Genomic DNA, 14,391 nt, shown 5'->3' with positions numbered 1-14,391 from the left:
TTTTGATAAAATAAGAGAGATATCTTGTGAAAAAAAATAAGGATATTTGAAAAATGGTCTAATATTTTGGAAAAAATTGAGAAATATGAGGAAATAAGGTACATACAATCACATCCTGCACAAACATTCATGCACATACAACACTCCCTAAAAGGCTGACTCTAGATGCATCATTTTGAAAAGCAGTTGTAGGACCCTAATCCTAACTCTAGATTCAGATCATCTTTGTCCAATTCAGTTATACCGATATACCCGAGTTGAGACTCGAAGTACGTGGCATAAAATTTCAAATACAGTTCTAAGGTAAGGTTTTCCAACATCCTTGAGCTCCTACCGCTATACTTCGGACTGTGGCTCTTAGTACGTGGTAGGGGGGTGTCAACCCAAATAAGTGGCCCAATTGTGAGGCTCTGTCATGAACTAGGGTTCTGAAAGAGAGCCCAGCAACGTGAAGACCAAGTAAAGATAGGTAAGGGGTTTTGGAAAAAATGATCACATGCAAGAAATAGAGGGCTCTAAGTCCTAGAGAGATAGATTTTTGAAAACTTTTGAAGAAGCATACATTGTTTGCATTCAGATCCTAAATTCAGGAGAGTTATGTTTAGACCTAAGTCTATGTGAGCATGAAAATATCTCCTCAATATAGTCCTACCAAGTCATGCCTAAGCTATATGCAATCAATGTCAACTAGGTCAAAGTCTAGGCTCCTAGGTTCGCATGATATCAGAAAGCAAAAGAGCTGACATTTTGAGAACACAGTTTCGATAACTGAACTAAGTCGAGCACATTTTTTATCGGACAAGGACAAGTCCCAGCACGGTCGCCAAACCTGTTATCGTCGCAAAATTTTTCCCTTCTCTACGAGAGAGAGGGGAAACGATTTTGCGAGTCAAACTTGACCAGAGTTTGAAAATTGTTTTGAAATACTCGCCTCCATTTTGAAATTGTGGGAAATATTCGGTGGAATGGGACTCAACCTGTCAGTACAAGGTTCGATCATTCCTGGTGCCTTTACCAAGGGTAATCGAACCAAGGACCAAATGTGTGCTTGACTTAGCTGAATTATCAAAAGCGTGTTCTATCCTAAATGCACAGAGAATTCAGGCATGTGCTATGAAATTTTGTAAAATGCAAGTTGGGAAAACATGATATATGCTTAGAAAATGCTTTGGAGATGGAAAATGTTTCTAACGCAAAAGATGGAAATCAATCTCTCAGGAAAACTCTGATAAAAGGATTTGAAAATCATAAGAAAGTTTCTGAGGATGTGAGAAAATCCTGGGAAAATGGAGAGAATTCTTGAGAAAAGATAAACATTGAAAGAGAAAATGTTTGCCAGGAAAACTCTAGCTTTTCAAAATTTCCTTTAGAAATGATTGAAAATTCATAGAGAAACTTTTTGGTGAAGAAGAATCAAAACTCAGGAGATAGAAATTCTGAGAATCTTAGCCTTGAAATATTTGAAAATCGATTTTGATTTTTAAGAGAATTCATTTGAAAGATTGAAAATGAATTATAAGAAAGGAATACTTCCTGGGAAAATTGTGGGAAACTTAACTTGGGAAAATCAAACTGGGAAAAAGTTTTCAGAATCTCTTGAGAAATCGATTTCCTTAGAATGAAATTTTCTTGAGAAAGTTTTAGAAATGCAGGTGATTTCATGATGCAAATGTTTTGAATGGATGAATGCAAAGATATCCAGAGAAATTTTCTGAGGAATTTGTTGGAAAAATGTGTATTAAGCCAAAGTAAACTCTTCACATATTCTGACTGTGGTCGTGAACATGTTTAGAACTTAATTGATTTAATTCACAATATTTTGCAAAATTGGAAATATGCTGTGATTTTGAAGATAGCCTAATAGTGTAGGCTCGATGTGGCTAATGAAAAGATAGTAAATCTAGAATTCGTCTGTATTCTGACTAGGGCCATAAATACGGACTCCTCCAATTTTACTAACTCCTTAATAGCGGGTGCACGTGCCATTCGTGTTCATCCATAGTGGTTTTCCAAACAAAATGTATGATTCATAGAATCAGGATACTGCAGGAATTCAAACTGTATGATATGCATCCTAATCTAAGCATAAAAGTAAATATTATTCCAAATTTACAATTGATTGTTACATTGTTGACATAAAAAAAATTAATAGAGCCAAAAGAAGCCACATCTTCCAGATTTTCCTACAAGTATGAGTTAGCACAAAAGATACAACATATAACGAAAATTGGAAACCCCGTATTTATATTGAAATGCATATGATTGGACCTATGTTAATGAAGGAATATATCTGGAGTGACCAGAGTTTATGCCTATAGAAGGTTTTCAGGATCATGCCTAAGGATGATAATCTATGCTAAAGGAGACACATGTATGTCATAATAAAATGGAGGTAAGTGCCATGGTATAATACCTATAGACGATGAGGGAGTCATGTAATTATGAAAGGAAGCATTTACTATATGAAGAGACTATGGAGTGAGTATCATGGTCACACAGTTTTTAAAACACCTTAAATCATTGCAGTAAATTTTTGGACTGCTTTTTAATGGCAGCCGGCAAGTATATAGCAGTCTGATAGCTTACAACAACTTGATGTATTGAAAACTTAACTCCACAATCATCCTCAATGGCTTCAGTCAATAGACTATGCTGCAACAAAGGTAATTAATTGATGGAATGATAGACTGTAATTTTGAAGACATGACAAGTGCAAATGCAAGTGAGAATGAATGATAGGAGGTAAAACAAATGCAAAGATATGCTGGTGGTGAGGATATATAGATGAATTATGAGAGTCAATTGAGATGTGAAGAACCCTTTTGGTTACAACCAATGAGAGAGGCTGACATATTATGGAATACAAGGTTTTATGATATACAGACTCAATGAGATGTAAGTATATGCAGGAAATTATAGATGATATATGATAATGAATCTGTTGATTACTGTGGAATGCATAGGTGATGGCAGTATGATTTTACAGAAACAGGTATTGCTACTAATACATAGTATGCAGAGGTAGTGTATAGAGGATAATATCAATAGGTTGGGGATGAATGGCAAGAATGCAATAGCTGATGAAGTTGCAAAGATGGGTTGGGATAGAGGTCTGGACAGTATGTAGATAACCTACATATAACATATGAGATTTGTTGAATCAAACTAAGTTTTAGGCCTATTGTTATGCGTTAGACTTACAGGTCATGTTACACGTAATGGGACTAACACAGGTGATCAACAAAAATAAAAAAATGTGAAACCGTGATAGACCAAAAAATGCAGGGCATATGCTGTATAAAAAAAAATGAAATGTAATATATGCAGGGGTTATGCCTAAGCTGCTAACACCTACACACTAGATAGCATATCGTCATGTAATATAGTGAACCTAGGTTCTGAAATTCATCCAATACATATACAGATATTTACTATTATCCCGGCTAAATCCCAAGCAGTTTGCTAATTACAGGAATATGATGTGTAAATATGAAACTACTAAATCTATAGATAGATTTTTAGAAAGGAGCTTACAACAAACAATGCATAATTAATGTAATAATTACAAAGATTAGCTAAGAAGTGATGATTAAGCCTTAAATGGACTGAAGAAAGAAACTATTTAATCAAGACTATATTATGATGGCAGATGAACTATATATAGTAGGGGAGCATAAGAGGCGATGCTAAACGTCAAAGTGTAAGGAAGATGCTTATCGCCTACAACATTTTGAACTAATAGCAATGTTCTGAAATACTGATTCCACTTAGATGCAGTGCTCAAACTGTCCAGCCTATAGCAAGTTAAACAACCAAAATTTTGTAGATAATATGAGCAACACTTTATGATTAAACAACTGCCCAAATATCGGATCAGATATGGGTCTGAAAACATGAAGTCACATATATTGCATTATATTTTCTAAATTTAAGCCTGATATTATATGGTACAGGATAGAGAAATGAGGAGAAGCATGAACTATACAGATATATTACTAGTACACCATAACACAACAAATCAAATTCTATAAGAGGCAATAACTACGAGACATGATAGCGTGTATCACCGGAATCATGTATAAACAATGATATTCAAGCAGGCTTCTACTACGATTCATGAACATCTGAGGTTTCAGATTAATATTACAAGGCTTCTACCGAAAATTGGAATAATCAACAATGCCTAAAGTAGATCGCCAGAGGATCAAATCTTTTATGTTTAACTGTCTATGGATCATGAAATGTAAAATCTATTGGTACGCGACGTGAAATTTGAAAAAACTTGGAAGAGTATGAGGCTATGAAATGCCAAAGCGTATAGGCACCCCACCTTATTGAAGCAATTGGATGTTATAAGAAGAAAAATTGAGATTAATACTGAATTTAGATGTAGTGCTCTGGTTAATGGAACTTATTTGTTGTACAATATGTCCTCATGGACAATCGATTTACCCCATGATATGCAAATCTCCTTATCGGAAACCATATGAAAATACAGAGACCCATGACATGCAGAAATTTTGAAATTAGTGTTAAGCAGAAACTACATAAGAAAACAAACAAAAATCGTGTAAAATGAGAAGATTACTATAGCTAAAACTGGAAATGTTGTTTATTGCAATTGCGAGAAAAAAAAATCGATAAAACTGAAATCCATTATAAAATAATCTTCTTACATAACAGTGAAATCATGAACACGTAACAGAATGATCTAGGTATGAAAATCATGAATTGTAATGAACATTTTATTTTGAAATGTTTATGATGTTGGAATGAATCATACAAAAGCCTTAAGGGAAAATGACGATTTGATGAAAATATGATCTTCAAACTGAATCGAGAATGCCATTGAGAGGCATCATCGATTCTTGACGCATTGGACAAACCAAGATGCGAGCCACATCAACCGCTGCAACGGGTTTGCATTTCAGATGGCACAATCGTGAGGCCCAATTCGCACAAATGTAGATGTAAAGAGGATCATTACCTTGATTTGGTAGAGACTGAAGGAGCGCTTCCTACAGGGGTGAGTTGAACCTCCAGAGGTAGATGGGAAAAGCCTCACCACACTCTTCTTGGATGTTCTTTTGAATGCTTTGTTGCAAGACGGTGGAGGAGATCCACCGTGAAGAGAGGAGGAATATCCTCCCTTGTGTCAAGAGGAAGTGGTGAAGATGGAGGAGAGCCGAGATTCACGATTCACAGGGGGCTGAAAAGGGGGTTTTGAAAAGAAAACACTCTCCCCCCAAAATAGAGGAAACAGAGGAACTTTAGAAATAGGAGAAGTCAGAGTTCCAAAATCTGATACCCTGTGCCATCATTTGGGTCTCTTTTTAAAGATTTTCAGAAGTTTCATCTGAAAGATCAGCGTTTTTGCAACTGTCAACCGAATTTTGAAAGCATTTGAAAATCTTTTAAACAAATTTTTGAAATTTTTTTAAAACTCGTCAATCTTTGAGAAGGGGACAATTTCCTTTTTTTTTTAAAACTTTTGAGTTCATTTACCTGAAACTTAGGTAAAGTGAATGTTTTATGGGTAGGGCTTCACTGTGGCGCCATTTGGGGGCTGAAAAAGTAAAAACAGAAAAAAAAATGGGTAAAACGGGTTTTTTTTTTAAAGTGATGCCACCTCAACCGAATTAAAAGAAAAAAAACTTTTTTGAAATAAAATTTTATTTGCTTTTCTCTTCCAGGAGCTCTAGTGAGGCACCACCTATGCGTGGGCCCACTTTCTTATTTTGTAAAATAAATAAAATTAAAAGAAAAGGATTTGTAAATTTGTGCCACCCTAGGGTGGGCCCGCTTGAAAATAAGAGAAATGCCTGGGAATTTGAGTGTGACGCCACTTCAGGGTGGGTCCCATGTCATTTATTTGAAATAAAAAGCAAAATAAAAAATAAATTCTTTTTGGGATTTTTATAATAGTAGGCTAGTTAGAAAATACGAAGTAAAATTTTACAAAAATTTAGAAGGAAGATGGTCCTTCAGGGCAAAAAAAAAATGCAGAGATTTTGTAAAGAAATTCAAAGTCTTTTTGTAAAAGTTTGAAATAAAAAAAAAATTGGGTCCCCTTCTTTCCAATCGACGACATTTTTTTAAAAAAAAAATTAATATTAAAATATGCAGATTTTTTTCCTGAGAAAACTTTTGTAATTCGAAATCCTGGGGGTTAAGACGAGGGAAACTGACTATTTTGAAAAACCCAGAGATTTAAAATCAATTTTGAAATAGTTAAAACTCGAATCTGGATTGATAATTTTAAAAATCAGGAGTTCTGAATCTCGAAATGACATGTTGTGCAGTGAAATTATAGGAAATGCTCATGCGATGATATACAAAGACATGTTTCATGAAATGCCATTCTGAATCAGGAATTGGAAATTCTAGCTTCTTGTCAAGAGTAGGATTTTAAAAATTTGCAGTTTGAAGATATTTCTGAGTCTATATAGAGAAAATTTGAGAATTGAGAATGAATTTCTGCAAGGTCTCATCTCAAAAAACGACCATTTTGCCCTCCTGATGATCTCAAAGGATAGATCATGATGACTGGTGGAAGTGTCGGGGAGGTGAGTGAAAATTTGGGGTGTTTATAGCCATAGATATGATCAATATCGATTCATTTCTGGCTTTTCAACATCATTGAATTTTCCTCTGTCAGTCATATCGAGGGTCTTTATTTCATTCTTTTGGTTGACCAACAGAAAAAGTTTGAATTTTCTTTTTTATTTCACAAGAGTTTCTCCCTTTTGGAAAGAATACTAGAGGTAGTTTGAGGTAATTCTTTTGTGCAATGAAATTTTGAAATCAACAAATATTTTTGGTAGTAAATTGGTGAAATCCTGTAGTCCTTTTATGAAAGAATTGCTTGATATCAAATCGATAAATCTGTGAGTAAATTCTCCTCTCTTTTTCTCCAAAAAGAGACTCAGGCTTGACCCTTGACCTGAACGGGTGAAAAAAAAATACTCCTCTCTTCCCTAAAGATGAGGTGTTTGCAAAATGGAACTTTCGAAGAGAAATTAAGTTTTCATCAAAACTCCCTAATTTTAGGCTTCTCTTATGGAAAGGCGGCCGGTGGGTAAGGTCAATAAATATCATAGATAAGCGAGCCCATCACACTCTCTTTTGAAAAAGGGTCCTCTGCGATGGTGAAGCCAAAATGAGAAATTGGGGGCCACAAAAGAAAATGAGCTTCTGTCGAAACTCTCCCTAAAAAAAGGGTTCTTTGTGTAAAATTGGTTGTTGTTTTGCAAACAATCCGTGAAAAAATGAGTCCCTTCAAACTCTCCCTAGAAAAAAGGTTCTTGTAAATGAAAAATTGATTGCACGCGAAAGGAACAAACTCCCTTGAACTCTTCCTAGAAAAAGGGTCCTTCGCGAGAGAAAATTGATTGATATATTGGGCCAGTTTGAAAAATGGTTCAACCCAAAGGTTGGATCCTTGAAAAAGATTGGCATTTAGAAAAAATTGCAACCCGAAGGTTTGATTGTAAAATATTGGCATTGACAAATTGGATTTGATGAAAGAAAGATCTATTCAATAAGGATTCAACCTACATACCACATCTTTTAAAAAAAGTGATCAGTTCAAAAGGGATTCAACGTAAGAACCACATTCTGAAAAGGAAGACTAGATCAGGAGGGATTCAACCTACAGATCAAAGTATGGGTCAGAAGGGATTCAACCTAAAGATCACATCTTTTTGAAAAAGAGATTGGTTAAAAAGAGATTCAACCTAAGAACCGCAAAGAAAACTAGATTAGGAGATATTCAACCTACAGATCGAAGTCCGGGTCAGGAGGGATTCAACCTACAGATCGAAGTCTGGGTCAGAAGGGGTTCAACATAAAGACCAAATTATTGAAAAAGATTAGTCCAAAAGGGATTCAACCTAAGGACTACATTTTAAGAAAAAGACCAGTCCAAAAGGGATTCAACCTAAGGGCTACATTTTGAGGAAAAGAGACCAGTGAAAAGACTGGTTTTGACAAAAAGAGATCAACCTGAAGATTGAACCGACTTAAAAGCTAAATTTTGATAAGATGTTCAACCCTAAAGTTGAGTTTAAAAAGACCGATTTGAAAATGGTTTTTGATAGAAAGACTCTACTCGAAGGTTGAATTCAAAAAAGATTGGTGCTCTGAAAGTGTTTGATGATTATGATGAGAATTTTCAATTTCACCTTCACGATTGTCATAGATAACTGTTGGGGTCTCAAGATTATCCCTTATCCTGAATGGGTATTAAAAGGAAATTGATGAAACTGTATGAAAATTGATGATGAAAGATTTTGTTTGATCCTGCTTGCATACAGGATGTTTGAAGTAAAAACAAGTCTTCGTAACAAAAGATGCCCCAGTATAACAAGGGAAGAAAATATTGGACAAAAAATAATTGATTATTGTTATTGAAGGAAGCTGTTTGAAGAATACAAAAGATAGAATAGACATTTTAGGTATAAATTTTTTTCAAGTGTAGAGCATTGATAGGATCCGACAATTCCACCCCATCTGCATTGATAAGACGATATGAATTATGGGGTAATGCTTTTTTAACTACGTAAGGACCTTCCTAATTAGGTGACCATTTGTCGCATGGGCGGTCCTTGAGATAAGCTGTTAACCTGAGGACCAGATCGTTAACTCGGAATCTTCTTTCGATGACAGATTTGGCATACTATTGAGCTATCCTCTAACGATACGCTTGAGCATGCTCAACTGCCTTAAGTCTTCTTTCATCGAGTAGATCAAATTGTACCATCCTCTGTTGTTGATACTGATCCAATGGTAGTTCTACAAGTAATGCAAATTTGAAAGCAGACTTTTGAATATAAAGAGGTAATACCACCTCGGTTCCATAAACAAGTTCTGCAGGAGTAATATTGGTTGGAGTCTGAATGGTAGTTCGATGCGCCCAAAGTGCATCGTGGATTTTCTCGTACCAATCACGGCCCGTTCCCACGGTTCTTTCCAAAATACGAATCAGGATTTTATTAGTAGCTTCTGCCTGACCATTCTCTTGAGGATAATAGGGAGTTGAAAATGGTGATGGATCCTGAATTTTAAACAAAAAGTCTTCATCCCCTCATTCTTGAAATGACTGCCATTGTCTGAAATAATATTGTGGGGTATGCCAAAATGACAAAGGATATTCTTGTGAATAAAGGAAACCACGTGTCGACTTTACACTGTATGCAGAGAAACAACTTCAACCCATTTTGTAAAATATTTCATAGTGGCAAAAAAATATTTATGACCATTAGAAGAAGGAGGAGTAATTGGGCCCACTACATCGAAAGCTCACATAGAAAATGGCCATAGAGATACGACTGATTGCAAATAAATAGTCGGCACATGAATAGAAGGTGCGTGCATATGACATTTGACATATTTCTTCATAAAATGGTAGCAATCTTCTTGCATGGTTTTCTAATAATACCTTGCTCAAATGATCTGTTTGATGAGAGTTTGATAACAAACATGACCACCACAAATACCTTTGTGCGCTTTTTGAATGACTTCCATGGCTTCATCTTCATCCAAGCATCTAAAATACTCAGCACTGAACCCATGACGATAAAGGACATTAGCAAGAATAAAATATCAGGCAGACATGCACTGAATCGCTCGTTGCTCCCTTTTTGGTAGTTCTGGTGGAAACTCACCAGTTTCAATATAATGTTTGATGTCTTGATACCAAGGCTTATTCTCTTGCTCTTCCTGGTTTACTTGCATGGCTGGGATGAAGGTAGGTTGATCAAGCCTGTCTACTTTAAAAGAACGACAAGATTTACTGTCTTTGAAAGTCATGATGGAGCCCAAGCTAGCCAAGCCATCAACTACTTGGTTAAAATCTCTCTTGATGTGATAAAGCTGAAATTCCTCAAAGCTATTGATGAGAGCTAAAGCGATCTTTTGATAAAGAATTAGCTTTGGGTCCTTCACCTACCACTCAGCTTTGACCTGGTTGATGACAAACAGTGAATCACCAAAGGCATGTACCCTTTTAACATTGAAATTTTATAAAACTCTCAGGCCTTGTATTAGGGCTTCATACTCAGCCATATTGTGAGTACACTCGAAATCGAGTTTGAGGGAATAAAGGATCATCTCTTTCTCATGTGTGATCAATAAGATCCCGATCCCTATGCCTACCATATTTTTACAGCCGTCAAAAAATAAGTTCCAAATTGGGGGTTGCTAGACATTATGGATGCACTCATTAGGGAAATCATCCTATGCTTTTACATCTTCTACTAGGGAAAAATCTGCTAGTTGGTCTGTAATTGTTTGGCCTTTGATTGACTTTTGAGAAACACACTCCAAGTCATATTACATTAAAAGAACTTCCCACTTGGTGATCCGTCTGCTGAGAAATGGTTGTTCAAGGATATACTTGAGGAGATTGAGTTTTGATAAAAAATTGACTTTAGATGCCAATAAATAATGCCTCAATTTCTGGCACATCCATACCAGAGCTAGACATGCTTTCTCCATCTGAAAACATTTCTTTTCATAGTCAACAAAAGTTTTGCTCATATAATAGATGTCATGCTCTATTCGACTGCCTTCTTCGTATTGCATCAGGAATCCACCATATGTATTTTGATTGACAGAGATATATAATAAGAGTGACTTTCCCAGTTCTGGCAGCTTCAGAATAGGTGGATTAAGAAGATATCGTTTGATGCACTCGAATGAATGTTGACATTCTGGTCCCTATTCAAATTTTACTCCTTTTCTTAGTAAATGATTGAAAGGCTAACATCACATTGTCAAGTTGGAGATGAACCGACAAATGGACTGAATACGTTCCTGGAGACTACGCAGTTCTTTGAGATTGGTCGGTGGTAGCATATCGATGATGACTTTTGCTTTAGCAGAATCCACCTCTATTCCCCTCTTACTGACTATAAAACCAAGCAGCTTACCTGACTCTAAAAACACATTTCTTAGGGTTGAGTCTTAACTTGTAGAGAATGAGTCTCTCAAAAACTTGACCAAGATCATCAATATGGTCTTCTTTTCCTTTTGATTTAATCAGGATGTCATCAACATAAGCATCCATGATTTTATGCATCTGGTCATGAAAGATAACGACCATCTCTCTTTGATAGGTTGCCTTAGCATTCTTAAACCCAAATGGCATGACTGTGTAACAAAAGGTTCCTCAGGGCATAATAAAAAAGGTTTTTGATTGATCACAAGTGGCTAATTTGATCTGATTGTAACCAGAATATCCATCCATAAAAGAAAATATGGCATGTCTTGTTGTTCTATCGATCAAAAGATCAATATTGGGGAGCGAATAATCGTCTTTTAGGATAGCCTTATTAAGATCTCTGAAGTCAATGCAAATTCGAACTTTGTTATTTTTATTGGGAACTGTGATGATGTTCACTAGCCAGTTGAGATAATCAATGGTTCGAATGAATCCTGCCCTTAACCAATCCTCAAGTCCTTTTTTAACTTGCTTTTCAACTGGGGGATCCATCTTCCTTAATTTTTGCTTGACCGACTTGACATTTTGCTTCAAAATGAGATGATGCTCGACTAATTTGGGGTCCAAGCCTGGCATATCTTCATAAGTCCAAGTGAACACCTCTTGATGTTTTTCAAGAAGATGGATGAGTCTCTCCTTCTCGTCTGCGCTCAGCCTGGTGCCAATTTTGAGGATTTTTGAATTATCTTCTGAACCAATATTGATATCCTCTGTTGGATCTTGAACTAAAGACGATGGTTCATCTTGCCCTCAAATCTGAATGAATTCTAGTAGTTCTTGAATGGTGGAATCAAATTTTGTCGATTCTTTTGTCTGCTCTGCTGTTTGGCTGACCTCTGTTTTTGCTTTTATTCAGTGGATCCTTGTCGGCTTTGAAATAATTGGGGAAAGATTGAGATTTAACAACGAGCTTCTTTATCAATTTGGGAGACATTCTGAAAAATCTTGGAAAAGAATAGAATTTTAGGAAAAACCGCCCATTATAATGACAAATTGCAAAGGAGAAAGGCCTCTGAAAGGCTGATAACCATGCTTCAGTAGGAGGTGGAGTCCTTTTTTGACTTTAGAAAATTAAGGAAATAAAGGGTGATCTTTGAAGGAGCTGTAGTCAAGACACCCTCCAATCTTGAAGAAATGAGGTCCTTGCCATCAAACCATTGTTGTGACATTTTCTGTTAGTCGCGCCTCTTCCATCCTTAACATTTCTAGGCTCTCGCTGAGGCTAAGTTCATTGCTTTCCTTAATGCTAGGGATGTTTGTTGTAAACGTCTGGTGGGGGATCATTGGTTGTGGCAATCTTTCTTCAGAATCTTCTCCTAAGATTGTGGTAATCATGACTCCTTTTGACCACTTTATGCACTGATAAAGCGTAGATTTTACTGCATTGGCGTTATGGATCCATGTTCGTCCCAACAGGAGATTATACATTGGTGGCATGTTGACGACATGAAAAAGAACAATATGCATCGAATAGTTGATAAAGATCTCCAGAATTTTTTTCCTTTTGTGATTTGTCCATGGTTATCGAACCCATAAATGATGATGAGATCGAAGAGGTATTCTTCTTCTTTCAGGCCCAGAGCCTTAACAATTATTTTGAAAAAATGTTGAGGCTACTGCCTCCATCGACGAGCACGTGGGAGACGGTCATTCCCCTAGTCCTCACTACAATGTATACAACATTGTTATGAAATACATGAGGCTTTGGCAGATCCTCATCAGAGAAGGTAATGGGGGCATTAGTCATGGCTTGATTTATAATCTGCGCTATGTCTGCAGGAGTTGTGTCTGGCTTGACTTTGATCTTTCTTAGCAGCTCATCCAGGATTTCTCGATGCTTTGAAGAGGCCTGAGTCAACTCAAGAATGGATACATTAGAGAGGGTTGTGATCAGCCTCTGAATAAGATTGGCATTCTCCTCTGTCGCTTCAGAGATTTCTGCCTTCTTTTGTCAGACTCCCTTGACAAACTTCTTTGGAAATCCTAGAATCTTCGTGGAGACTTCAAGCTCAACTAATGAATTCATCTTGCCCAATGCTAAGATAATATTTATCTTCTTTGCAGTAGACTGGGCTTGATGCAGAACCATGACTTGATGCTAAATAAGAATGTCTTCATGGGAACACTGTTAAATATGATCCTGCTGTTGGAAGAGTTGATCTATAATGACTGCCACAAAATGTTTGTGGAAGGGCTTGGACAAGACATTTGGTTGGTCTTCTTCTTCATCTTCTATAAGTAGGTTTTTGTCGATACAGTCTTAGATGATATTCTTGAGGATAAAATATTTTTTTGTATCATGTCCCACTGTTCGATGAAATTTGTAGAATCAATCTTTTGATTTCCTCATTACTATGAGAGGATCGACAACCTTCGAAAGCCGAATCATATCTTTTACAAGCATGTACTCCAAAACATCATCAAGTGTCTGGTCTAACGAGGTGAATTTCCGCTCATAACTCCATCCCTCATGCTTTGGTTTTTCTTGCGGTCTTGATTCTTGTTGGGCACTTGATGGGAAAGGCTTGTCATTCTACTTGAAAGATATGCTCTTCTAACTTGCATGATCACTTTTGTCAGAATTCGAGCTTCTCGAGCCGCTGTTATGATTATTCTTGCCACTTTTATTGTTGTTGCCTTTATTATTGCCAATGGTATTGGTAGAGAAGGTGAAATGTGGCTTTTTCTTTGAGTCTTGGTTGTGGTTATTCTTGATGAGGGTGATGCCTTTGTATACTCCGTTCTTCATTCCCATTTCAATTCATTCGGCTCGCTTTGCTAGTCTAATAAAAAATCTAGAAGGAGCGGTAGAAATGAGGCTTCTCAAAGGCTGAGAAAAGTTGTTCAAGATAATCTAGAGTGTGTGGTCCTCTGAGATGGGGTTTCTCATTTTGTTGCAGGTGCCCCTCCACCTACGGATAAAATCTTTAGCTTTCTCATTATCTTTCTTCTTCAAATTGCAGAGATGGTTCAGCGTGGGTAGAACTTCTGTGTTGAACAGGAACCGCTAGATAAATAAATTGACCACTTTGTCAAATTCCCAAAGCTCAATTGCATTAATATGTTTTGAGTACCATTTGGCGGTTGTGCCCTCTAGGCTGCATGGAAAACATCTGAACAAGGTGCAGTTGTCTTTCTTGAACTTGGTGCATTCGGCGAAAAACATTGCCAGGTGAGCCTTAGGATCGTTAGTCCTATCAAACTTGATAAACTTTCGAGGAAGGTCTTCTAGACTGTTGTCCCCTTCTAGTCCATCATAGAAGTCTTCACTTGTGTATACCCTTTTGCCCTTATCACGGACATACAGATCCTTGACCATCCTAGTCATCTCTTTGAGCTGCAACTGAATAGAGTCTTCCACTGTTGGGGTTTGAATATTCACTAGTTAA

The sequence above is a fragment of the Nuphar pumila genome, chromosome 3, assembly GCF_984573655.1.
Source record: "Nuphar pumila chromosome 3, dmNupPumi1.hap1.1, whole genome shotgun sequence".
NCBI lineage: Eukaryota > Viridiplantae > Streptophyta > Magnoliopsida > Nymphaeales > Nymphaeaceae > Nuphar > Nuphar pumila.
The sequence above is the reverse complement of the archived record's forward strand: the minus strand, read 5'-3'. Positions refer to the sequence as shown.